This window comes from Lathamus discolor, chromosome 1 (genome assembly GCF_037157495.1).
Source record: "Lathamus discolor isolate bLatDis1 chromosome 1, bLatDis1.hap1, whole genome shotgun sequence".
NCBI classification, from domain to species: Eukaryota; Metazoa; Chordata; class Aves; order Psittaciformes; family Psittacidae; genus Lathamus; species Lathamus discolor.
The window spans coordinates 123,922,066-123,934,922 of NC_088884.1; the positions used below are offsets into that span (position 1 = coordinate 123,922,066).

The 12,857-nt window shown below is 37.8% G+C and overlaps 1 long non-coding RNA gene across 5 annotated transcripts in view; it reads left to right on the forward strand.

The window, feature by feature from the left end:
- LOC136007344 (uncharacterized) overlaps positions 1-12,857 on the forward strand; it is a 97,540-nt gene that overhangs the window by 59,551 nt on the left and 25,132 nt on the right. For 3 of the 5 annotated variants that reach the window (XR_010609641.1, XR_010609640.1, XR_010609638.1), the window contains exon 1: positions 7,177-7,333. The exons of 1 other annotated variant lie outside the window; for it this stretch is intronic. This is a non-coding gene — a long non-coding RNA (uncharacterized LOC136007344). Of the gene's footprint in view, positions 1-7,176; positions 7,334-12,857 lie in introns of those variants that run through there. One more of the 5 variants, XR_010609639.1, reaches the window with a different exon arrangement.

Sequence of the window (12,857 nt, forward strand, 5' to 3'; positions counted from 1 at the left end):
ATAATATTGCATTGAACCTCCTTTTTAGAATATTATTTCCTTTTTTTTTATTTTTTTCCTCCCCCCCGAATAAGTCTGTTGCTCTCTGTACCCTGAAAATTGGGACAGTGCAGGTTTTCCCATTATGGAATCCCATCTGTACAGCTTTTCAGCCAGTAACTATGTTCTTTTCTAACTGAAACAAAATGGCTTCAGCAGTGCTTCACTTTGTTAGCCTCACCCACACACAGGCATGCAGGGCTGTGATAACATTTGGCATTTTTTTCAGATGTTTCTCCATAATTACTTGTGCCTGTTTTCTTTCTCATGTTTGTAAGAAAGGCTTACAACTATGTTTATAGGAACAATGCTCTGTAGAAAAGGCCCAAAAATAACATAAATGTTGCGTTACTAATTTATTATCTGCTATTGTGAATCTGGAGGTAGAATTTTATTAGGAGCACTTGTGCAAATAGTCACGGTTCATAATATGAAACCTGAAACAGGACATGTTTAAGGGCCCTGAATCTAAGTGGCACAAGTCAGTCTGCCATTGCAGACCATTCTTGGTAGGTCTGACAGCAAGTGGCTTTTAAAATTTTCTTAATACGGACAACAAGTAGGCTAGTAAAAACACTTGCCTCAGCCCATACTGAAGTTGTACACTATAGTGCCATACAGAAAAGCAAAAGCAGCAAAAACTAATCTCAAACAGTAAGCAGAGGCCAAAATTTAGTGTGTCCTGCCCTATTTTGCTCAGCAATCTCTGTGAAGCTGTGAAATCAGCTCTGTTGGAGTGGTGGCCCCACCTGGACACCAGTGCTGGTGAACAGTTCACAGGGAGATCTGCAAAAGGTGGAAATAGACATCTCTGTCTCTGGACCTTCCCTGCAGCCATTCTGCAGATAACATACTGCTGTGTTCACGGAGTTCAAGCAAACATTACGGGTGGTGGACGGACGTCTCTCTTGAGGGATGTACACAACAGCAGTGTTGAAACATGACCCCTCCATTACTATACCTTCTGCCTGAGAGTCTAAAAGTAATCCCTTTTCAATCTTCTGTGTTGTGAAACATGAAGTCAAAACACAAGCCAGTCAGCGAGCTGCCAGTCTATGTTTCACTTTAATTGTTTCCTTGCAACTAAAAATAAAATATCCCAAACCATCTGATTTTATGTTGTAAGTGGAAAGGCTGTTCATTTTGTACTGCTCTCTCAGTTGAAAATATGCAGCAAAATATACAATAATACATAGAAATAAAACCAGCCTAAATGCACTTATTTCTCTACCAAGAATACTGGGCCAAGTATGTGGTAGAGGGAAGTTGTATTAGAAGGTGCTCACGTAAGAATAAATACTGAATAGAAACCATATTCTCTTCTCCATCTTGCTAAAGTTGCTAATGAGAAATTCCTGGTAAACTTCCCTGTTGTGACATTCAGAATTCTTTGCTCTATAACTATATTTGATAAAATATGTTGTTCTGAGGTTTGCAGTCCAGAAACCAAGTGTCCCGAGAGACATATATACATGCATTTTTCTGGAACAGAACACAAGCAATAAATTACAGGAAAGGAAGTATGTGGAATAGAAAAAGATAACGCTCACGAGGAGAAACAAATAAATGTGGTAGGCATATGTGACTATCTATACACATTCACAAAACTTAACCTTGTCAAACTGTGTTCTCCTTTGTGGAAAACCTACTGAAATGAAACCTATTTTTAAAATTCAGTTGGATACGTGTGATATTGCACCTTTAAAAGATGAATATTTGCTGTTTCTTAAGTTGATTAGTCTTGTAATGGCACTCGTGCATTCAGCGTCAGACTTGGCATAGTAATGGTTTCTAGTCTCACTCAAGCTGTCACAGTTTATGGCATATTCTGGCATATTATTGGCATATTCTTCCACCAGTACAGAATCATTTTAGCAATCAGAGTGTGACCAATAGTGATTCTGGCCAGCGGTCATAGCCACAAGAGTATGTAGAAAAGGCTGATTGGTTAGCTAAACTCCTGTTAGAATTTCTACTGCACATTGTTTTTTCGGTAAGAGTTTTAAATACTGGACTTTAATAGCTCTTTCAGGGCTAAAACCTACCATGCATGAGTCTTGTGTTGTTTGCAGTTAAAACACAGTAATTTGGGATCTGCAATGCCACGTTTCATGATTCAAGTTGCATTTGTAGCTACACAGTCTGAATATTTTCTTTGTTGATACAGGTTTTGGCTTTGATTTGAAATTTGATTGTTTAAGACCCACTGCAACTGGAAAAATTATTTTCCTGGTTTGTTTTTTTTCTTCTTTAAAACCCCAAACCACCCAAAGTAATTGTAAGATCAAATCTGAAACCTCAGTAAATTCAGTTTCCAAGTGATTAGTGTATGAGGAGGCCATTCATAGAAAGGTATCAGTCAAATGAAAGAGTTATATGAGGAACAGTTTTCTTGTTGAAGTATCTTCCCTCACAAGGGACAACAGTAACCAGTGAAAATCAGTATCATTTTATATGATAAGTTAAGAATATCCTTTCTTTCTCTTTATTCTATAGTCCCCCAGCAGCAGTGGAGATCACCGCATGCACCTCAGCTGGGCCTGAACTGAGTGGTACTTGCTCTCAGCAGGCAGAGCTCAAGGATGTGTATGGGGGTATATCTTCAGGGCCTGGTGAGCCCTGCAGAGATTGGCAAGGCAGTGGGAGAGCCAAAGGAGTCCCTGAAAGCCTCATTTTAGCAGCTCAGGATCCAGACTTGTGGGGCTGTCATGCTTTTGGCCATCAGCTTTCTTATGACTTCTTTCTGAGGAGTGGGGTGGCAGGAAGGTGGTTTTTAACTATGGAAAAATGTAACTTCTGGTTCAGTGGTGAAATACCCAGAGAACCCTGGCTTTCAGGCGCTGATGCTGTCATTGTGGACCTCTAGCCAAAGCACAAAGCATCATGTATGATGAGAAGATGCATCTGTCCCACACGACAGGACTTCCTGGAAAATTTGAGCTGTTCCACACTGCTGGCTGATATTCCTTACCCTTCTTGCCCTGTATGTGGCTTTCAGTTTTAGACACGCACCAGCATTGTTAAGTAGCTTGCCTGTGCCAGCTCTGCTGATGTCATCTCATTTCGCTGCTTGGAAAATTCTCCTAGAAGGAAGCCTATAGGTGCAGGCATGGCCCTAGTACTGTGAGTCAATACAGGATTCTGGTCTCTGGCAGTCATGGCACACAGTGCATGCAGGAGAGGGACCCTAGTAGATGTGTCTTTGCATGGTGCTGCATTGAGACATGAAGTCAGGTTATGAAAGGACTTAGCACATTATAGGCACACTGGCATATTAAGTTTCTGGAGGCTGGAAAACCAGGAATTTCGGGAGGCTGTATTAACAATTTCTGTATATTGAGGACACCAGTACATATTGCCTTCTTGTTAGCATCTCATTTCCTTAACACGATACCTCTGTATTTCCTCTTAGAGTGGAGTCCAGGAGAAAAATAGTAGAAACGTACTGGGTGGGTTTGATACTTCACTGTGGCAGTTTAAATGCAGCTCAAAGCTACCGCATTTCAGTAACTGTAGGCACAAGCAGCAGCTGAAGAGTAGTTTCCAGGTCAGCACTTGCAGGATCCTGCTTAGTTCTTCTGTTGCATCAGATGCTTAGGAAAATTTCATAGTTATGAATTCAGTGAACTTTATTTCACCAGCCATTTGGTCTTAAACTGGAACAAATCCCACAGCAGTCAGTTTGACAGCAAGCATTTGGCCCCACAGCATACCGCAACAATCTAACCACGTCAGTGGGGTAGTCAGAGGTAACTAGCCTGCATGAAAAACACATATGCCAGACAGGAACAACAGCAGGATACACTTCTGGTAGAAAAATGGCTTAGATAATCTCCCATAATGGTGCAGACATACTCAAAGCATCTAGGCCAGCACAGGCATTACCATTTTTAATGCTTGGTAAATTAGTGCCTCTATGTTTTGACCAGGAGAAGGAGTGCTTAAAATGCTGTGGGTCTTTTAGGGTTTATCTTATGAAGTATGCTCATTGAAGGCAAGTATTGCTGTCAACACTACAGATGCAGTTCTCATCACTACATCATCATAAGTTTCTCTCAGGACTAGTATCTGAATTATTTTCCCTAACTCTTTAATAAGCAGAGAGACAACATGACTCAAAATCCCTCATTCTCAACATCTTTAGACTCTTTGGTACTGCATTTTTAACATCACATATCAAACGAGTCCTCTTTGTGACAATTTCCTGTATTTGCACATTTCCAAGCTTATATCACACTTAGTGTTAACTTTGTACTTCAGCATCCAATCAATTTTAAATGTATTTCACAGTCTTATTTTTCTTGATCAGAAGCATCTAGCTGCTGCTAGAGGCACTTATACATTATTCATAAAAGCACATACAAAAATTATATTGGATCAATATTCTCAAACTAGCAAGGTTTCAAATAACATGTAGGCATTTAGCTCTAAGCTATTAAAGTCTGTTCCAGTTTTGAAAGAACTATTACTTTTAAATCCTCATAAATCTGTGGGAAATGATAATATTGATCCTTTCATTTCTGTCTGGTTGCACATTCAATTGGTATCCTACAGAGTGCACTATGTAACTTTTTGTGAAGCAAAATCATCTACACAGAAAGCAGCTATGATATATTGCATATACAAAATAACTTTATAGTTGGACAATGATTAAAAATAAAATGTGCATTGAATTAATCTCATATTTCTAGGTTCCTACACAGTGTCAAGAATCCCTAAGTAATGTGCTTATCAAGAATTGACAAAGTATTATGCAAACATTGACTTTTTATTGCAGCTTCAATCTGGATTTATGCCAGAAAAACTCTGTTATATTGTTATTCTGAGTAATGAGAGGCATTTATAATGCATTGAAGCATGAACAAATTTTGGAGGCAACTTTTATATCTCTCTGAGGTCTTTAGTATACTGAGACCCTGCAGCTGAAATCTTCCAGGCCCCGGGGTTTCTAAAATAGTTACATTTGAGATTTTTTTGTTCATTTCACTTATGAATTAGGGATTTTTCACTGTATGGAGACATATTTTAGGCACTCAGTCATTTTGAAAATTGTCTAGGATTCTAGGTTGTTTCAGAACCATAATCAGAGTTTCCTGGAAAAATAAAAAACACACTCAAATATACACAAAATCCGTCTAAATCAGAACTGTGGAATGAGGTGGTGAAATTTCAGGTGGATTAGAATGTCCAAAATTTTCTTTAGAAGAAACCATAGCAAAATTTTCAGCTGCTTTTACAAGCTCTCTACAATATTGGGAAAACAGCAGCAGTACAGGAAGGGTTTCAACACTAGTCCTTCTGAGCAGCTGTGGTATTAGAGAGTCTATTTGGTGAGCAGTTCTGGAGCCCCAAAGCTGGAAGCTGCTTTTTTGACTTTTGATTCCTGAGCAATTTGCCAGAGGAACTGCAGAGGAATACATCTGCAAGCTATATGGAAACCAGGTACATTTATGATCATACCTGTCTGCTTTTCATAGGAATTTTGTTGGAATTAACATATATTCCTGGGAGGCAGTTAATTTTCAAGGAACTGGCATTTTCATTTACAAAAACATTTTATCAGAAAATATGGAGCTATCTCTATCACTGGGTTTAGCTGCCATCCTTAGAAATGGTTGGTGAAGTTCTCAACATTTCTGTGTAGAGAATATTATTGTTTTCCTTTGTGGATGTAAGTCACTGACAAAAGCTTCAGTCTCCTTTACAACAGTCTGCTTGGACAGCCTGGTCTCCCTGTGTAGCTCACACTCATGCATTTGGAAAATACAGTTTTCCCCACATCTGTTACAGGGGGAAAAAACATGTTAGACATTTATCTCATCATTTCAAGCAACAGCAGCAATGGGGGTTTTGTTGGTTGTTTTGGTTTTGTTTGGGGATTTTTTTGGATTTTTTTTTTTGAGCAGAAGAGAGGAAAACAGCTTATTATTCTTCTATTTGTATAAATAGTTCCAGAGATGCTGATGGCTCTATGCCCTATAGCAATGACTGGTTTTGAATTTAAATCTGCTGTACAAATGAGGGAAAGCACTATCTTCTTTTAATACAGCTCTCATTTTTAACAACAGAACTCTGGAGACAATGAAAATGAGTTTAGTATTGCTTCAGTTTGGGCCTAGGCTGACAGGATAAGACATCCTCTCTCTTTTCTTGGTAATTCTATTATTGGCTTGGCTGATGACTACAGATGTTGCTTCTTCCTCAACACAGCTTTCATAAAATATGGACAAATTTGAAATTCTTTACAGCAAAAATGGTCTAAGTTACTAGGATTTTAGGGTAGGACCTGTATGGTTTCTGTGTGTACACACTCAGGTACTTGCAATGTTCAAAGAAAATAACACATCTATAATGGTATGCAGGTGATAGAACTGTATGTGGTGTCATATCTGACTGTCAAAATTCTGTTCTCTGTCTTTTGAACAAAACCCATTGTGAATATTTAATTGCAGAGTGGACTGATCACAACATAAAGTTCTATATTGAATTCCTATAAAAAACGCATAATGATTTTCAGCATTGGAAAATACGTGCCTGGCAGATGGACTGTTCAGTTTACAAGCATAAAGATGAATATTTTCTTAATTGCCAGTAGTGCAGCTGAAGCTGGTGCCTCAATATTCAGGAAGAGTATATCTGGTCATAAGCCACATAATCTGGTCATAAAGATGCCTTTAGAACTAAAATAAGGGATATTTTATTTACAGCTAGATCACAGAATCACAGTATCAACCAGGTTGGAAAAGACCTTTAAGATCATCAAGTCCAACCATTACCCCAGGACTGTCAAGTCCACAATTAAACCATGTCATTGAGGGCCTCATCTACACAGTTTTTGAACACTTTCAGGGATGGTGATACCACTGCTTCCTTGGGCAGCCTGTTCCAATACCTGATCACCCTCCTGGTAAAGAAATTTCCCCTAATGTCCAATCTAAACCTCCTCTGAAGCACCTTGAGGTAGTTATCTCTTGCCCTATCTACTACTAGAGGAAAAAGATTGTTTTCTGTTGCAATTGAGCAAACATCAGGTGGTTTTCTTTGGTCTTATCATTGGTTTAAGTAACTGAGAACTGAAATTCAAATTGTGATGACATCACCTGCTCAGTTTGATCAACTGCTTGACTGAAGAGCACCTTCTTCACAGATTGAAATTGCATTTTGACACTGACCTAGTCATAATTTCCAATTCTGCTGGCCCCGGATGAGCTTGACTTTCATAGCATCTCAGGAGTCTTTTCCTGATATGAATAGAAAAGGAATACTTCAGGTAAAATTAGATCTGGTTAAAAAGGTAACTGCATTTTTCTCATGAAATAGTACTGCCTTTTTTGGAAATATCTTTTCCCTTGATAAATACTGCTTTCAATTCCTTTTCTTTTTTTTTTTTTTTTTTTTTTTTATGGAAAACTGCAGTAAAATGTACAAGAAAGGGCTTTGGGTTTTATTTGGTTGGTTGCTTTTTTTGTTTGTTTGTTTATGTGTGTGTGTGTTTGGGGTTTCTTTTGTTTTATTTTAAAGCTCTACATATCCTGAACTTTGTTTTCCCTTTTCTCCCTCCTTTGACTATGGAATAGGAAAAAAGTATGTAAACTGGGACTTTTGTGTATATGTTGCCTTTTATTCTAACTTTTAAAAAATTTGTCAAGCTTAGAAAAATAATTATAGGAAAAAGAAAAAAGGTTTTGAAACTTTACAGTGTGCACTTAAAGTATGGAGACATTTTTGAAAAAAAAAGGAAAAAAAAAGAGGGAAGAGGGGAAATATGAACTTTGTTGGTTTTTTTTTTTCTTTTTTTTGTATCTAGTATCAAAGGGGGAAACAACACAAGTTTAAAAATCTGATATTTAAGCATTTGTGTTTTCAATGTTTTGTGATGTTTTTCAAACTTCTCCTTGTAAAGTGATACATAGCTTGAGAATTTGCAAGTATTTGCTAAATATCTTAATGAGCTGTAGAAGAGCAGGAACCATTCAACATCATTAGGTATGAGCTTAACTTGGTCACTTTCTCAGTGCTGTCAGGTCCAGTTCTTCAGGGACCAGCAAGTACTTAGCAGCGACTGCTCAGTAATGTAGCTCCATTTATATCAATTAAGTTATAGGAATCTACCCCAGCTGCTGGTCTGACCTACATTTAGTGCCTGCCACTAACGGCTATGAACAGGTTTTATTCTTGTTATCACTGGGGGACCTTACAGTTAAATTAAATTAGTTGTAGCATAGAACCCCCAGGAAATGAAATTGCTTCCATAGCTGAAAACTTGGCCAAATAATGGCTTATGAGTCATTAAATAAATTATATTTGGCTTCATAGCAGAACAAAGAGATAAATAATTCAAATATATTTCTGCCAGACAGTCTCAAAAATTTTGAAGACAAAATTTTGTTTTGTTTTGGTTATTTTTTACAAGAGAAGACCACAAGGACCTGGGTAACTTGTCCATGTCTCATTTTAAGCAGCCTAGTGATGTGGTGTACTGACACTTGATACAGCTTTTGAAGTGGTGTTAGTGGCATGCTTGGGAGGAAAAAAGCTTTTTCAGTATCTTATTTTGTTTTGCAAAATGCAAATTATTTTCACTGAGGAGCCAGGGACATTTGTGGTTTATTTTTCACAGAGATAGATTTGCTCATTCAAGCTGACAAAATTATATATATTTTTTTCACTTCAGTTTCTAAAGCTACCTTCTATTTAGTCTTAAAAATCTCTGTTCACAGTTAGGTATTGTAATGTAGAGTACTAGAAATATGACATGTTATTATAAACTTAAATAGAATATGAATGTTCAGTGGTCAATATTGACAACTTATGTAGTGCTTAGTTTTGAATAACTAAAAACGTTTCCCTTAAGACATTCAAAAATTGAAATGTTATTGAGGTTGTTGACATGTTTCCATTGTATTTTTAGGAAGTATGGATCAAAAGGTGAAAGCACTCATAAAACTTCTGCAAAATTGTAACATCTTTCTCAGAATTTCAGTACCAGTAAAGTTTATCTCTTTCTGCAGAATCAGCTAGGGCCATCTTCTTGTGCAGAGCTGGCACCACTGTGGTGCAAAAGTAGTATTGTGTATATTTTAACTCCACCCTACACTAAAGTTCCTTAGTACCGTATTCTTTGGCTGTCATTCACTAACCAGAAGCCAAATCATCTGTGTCTGTGTAACTTGGTAAAAAAGGAACTTTTAAAGTCTATTCAGTTTAAAGGAACTTCAGCTTCTAGGTCAGACAATGAATCTTCTCTTTATTGTAAAGCCTCACATGCTGAATCAGTAATTCTAGGCATCTGAACAATAATATCTGAACATCATGGTATCATTTATGTATTCCCAAAGAACTCAAATGATTGCCTAATGTGTGTTTTTCAGTCAGTCTTCAGTGGGGTCAATTTTTCTTTTTCTCCCTTGAAAATTTGAGGAAACAAATTAATTGCATATGTAAAGACTGAGATTCACATGTCAGCTTATCTCAGCAAACACTTAAACTTCTGTTCACTATCCAGCTGTGGCTATACAAATGTAAGAAATCATTTGTCAATACAGATGACTCAGGAAAAATGTGCCTACCATCTTTAAGTTATACATAACTCATTTTGCACTAACTTTCTACAACTAGTAAGCATGTATATGATTATTTCAGCAATCACTTGCTAGCACTTCTAAATTAAATATTCATACTTAATACAACTCAAGTGTTCTTTACGTCTTGTGCGATATAGATTGTCACCTTTCCCAGTGTCGTGGTTTAAACCCAACCACAAACCTCTTTTGCTCACTCCCCCCCTTCTTGCCCTCCCCCTGCTTCTGGAGGGATGGAGAGGAGAATCAAAAAGAATGCAACTCCCACGGGTTGAGATAAGAACAGCCCAGTAACTAAGGTATAACACAAATCACTACTGCTACCAGCAATAATAATAATGCTAAAGGAAATAACAAAAGGAAAGAATACAACACCTCAACACCAGCTGACCAATAACTCACCCCACTCCCCCCAGCCAAGCACTGACCGATACCTCCTCCAACCCTGCAGTCCCAACCCTTCCCGGTAACTCTCCGTTACATCCTGGGCATGACGTGCTGTGGTATGGAATACCTCTTTGGCTAGCTTGGGTCAGGTGTCCTGTCTCTGCTTCCTCCCAGCCTCCCCTCCTCCCTGGCAGAGCATGAGGCTCAGAATGTCCTTGGCCAGACCAAACATTCGAGCAGCAACTGAAAGCATCAGCGTTATCAGCACTGTTCCCAGGCCAAAAGATCAAAACACTGCACTGCACTAGCTCCTAAGAAGGAGAAAAATGACTGCTGCTGCTCAACCCAGGACACCCAGTCAGGAATGTCTAGGTTATTTCTACCCTATACTTGAAAGGAGCTTTGCACCCCTAACAAATTCCATTCTTTTATATCAGTAATGCCTCACCATGTTAATCTAGCACATAATCAGGTTATGAAGTAGAAAACTGAGACCCAAAAGTTGATCACAAGGTATTTATCCATGTTATCAAAAAAGATTTTCCATGGATTACATTTTACCTATCCTTAAAATCCGCCTCTGACTGAATAACAAACAGCAGAGCTTCTGGACTTTGACGCTACGAGCCGGACTGAGAACTCGGAGTTTTACTTTGTAGGAAAACTGAGAGTGATCAGCTACTTGGGTTAAAAGCATATGTCCCACATTTTGTCACTTAAGAATGGGCACCCAAACTTGTCACTAGAAAACAGCAAAAATTTATTCTGAAATATCTACAATCAATGCCTAGGGGAAAAAACCAACAAAGATTCTTAGATCTTGCAGTCATGTCTAGAGTTTTTCTAGTCCACCAAAATTTTGCTCAGATGTTTTTAAGTCTGGACTGGACGGATGCCAGGATTTTTCTAATTTCTGGTAGAAATTAGCTGGAAGTTTCAAGAAAGCTTTGTTTGGAAACATCAGAGCATGCCTGGTCTTCCCCATAGGAAAGTCGCTATACATTCTGTCTATCCAGTTATGTGCTGCAGTTGTGCTATTAAATTGGCAGGCTTAACTGGTTTATCTCTGTGAATGTCATTTTCAGTGGGTGGTAGAAGGAGGTCCTGAAATCTTTCACCTCAAGTCCTGGGTGACTTTATTTGAGGAGAATTTGCAGCACGTTCACTGTCAAGCAAAGATTCTCACTCACCACAGCTTCAGGCTGGTCCTGGATTTTAGAGACTGAATCTTAGCTCTGCAACAGGTAGCCCCAAGTGTAATAACCCGTGAAAAATAAAAAGAAGAAAGCAGGGAAGAAGCAGTGGGCTGCCCAAGATACAGAGTCCAGCAGTAGGCAAGGTTTATCCTGGACCTGTGTCTCTTAAGTCTTCAGAGTACAACACTGTTTGAAAAGTTTGTTTTGGGGTCTTTTTTTAGTTGGTTAGTTTGGTCTGGGTTTTTTCCTTGTTCATTATTTAAAGTCTTCCTTTTATTTTTTCCACTAGCTTCTCAGTGGAGTGAATTATATTCGAGTGATGCATGCGGGTCCTGTCATTGGTTAGAAGCCAGTTTTCCTTAGATATTCGGATATTAGTAAATGTTCGGAAATAATTTCTCTGAATAGAAAATCGATATCCACCAGGATGTTACCAAATGCTTGACCTCATTCAGGAAGATGGGAAAAGAGTTAATCACTGACTTAAAACTAACAGCTGACCAGGTAGTAGTGACTGTATTTCATACAAATCAGTCTATATATTCTGAACTTTAAAAAGACCAATTTCCCCAAATTTAATGTCTTGTCACTGTAAGTGATAGGGACCGTAAATTCAAAAGAGGAAATATTCATGGAAACTAAACAAGCCACTGGATACTCAAAAAGATGATTTCATAGACAGAAATAAGTTATACTGGGCAGAAAATAGCCTGGCTGTAAGAAAGCATTAGAACGATGTTACGAAATAAAATACAAAATAAAACAAGTTTTCTGATTAATTTAAAAAATTGATGGCAAACATTATAACTTAAAAGTTTAAAAATGTCGCTGGCTAACAAACTTGGACAGATTCATACCAAGACAAGCAGAAAATGTTTAAAACACAAAGAACAAACCCAAGAATTCCATTTCTATAATTAGATGGTAAAATCAAGGATCATCAATGCAAAACAGGTAAAATAGACAATAGATATTTCTATTCTGTATTTGGAACTAAGCTGTAGCTATCAGAAATTTATAGAGTAAAATTACATTCTAAAACAATTTGAAAATTTACCTCCTGCAGTAGAGGGGAGAGTGAAACAAAATATTTCCCCCACGGCTCCCCAGATCAATAGACTTGGAGAACTCAAAAACTTTAGGAGAACTAACAAAGCTAAGAGTGTTTGTTTTTTTTTTACAAAACTTACACATTATTACACAATTATATGGTTTATTATTTAGTCTACTACCTGATTCTACCTACTTTTTTCTTTCTTAGAAGTTACTCTAAAAAAATTCCTTGAGAGCCACAAAATATACCTATTTTATGGATATACTTATCCCACCAATTCAGGCGTATTCCTCCGCATGCTGAGGGGCTAATGGGTTAGGTAGGTCAGTTTCATGAGTTTGTCTTTACCATCTTTCATTAATTTTCATCTTAAGTTATTATTCTGTTCTAAGAGTATTTTGGGAGGTATGAATTTATATTCATTCTTTGGTCTGAAGCTAGAGCATTTCTTTCCTGCATCATTTCAAAGCTGAGACATTGAGTTCCATTGGCCAGTGGACTGTAACTAGTTAGCAGATGTCAAATCACAAACCCCTCTTGTAAAAGTTGGGGAAGTGCTAAATTGGCAAAGATTGAGATGAAGTCACTGTATATAACTGA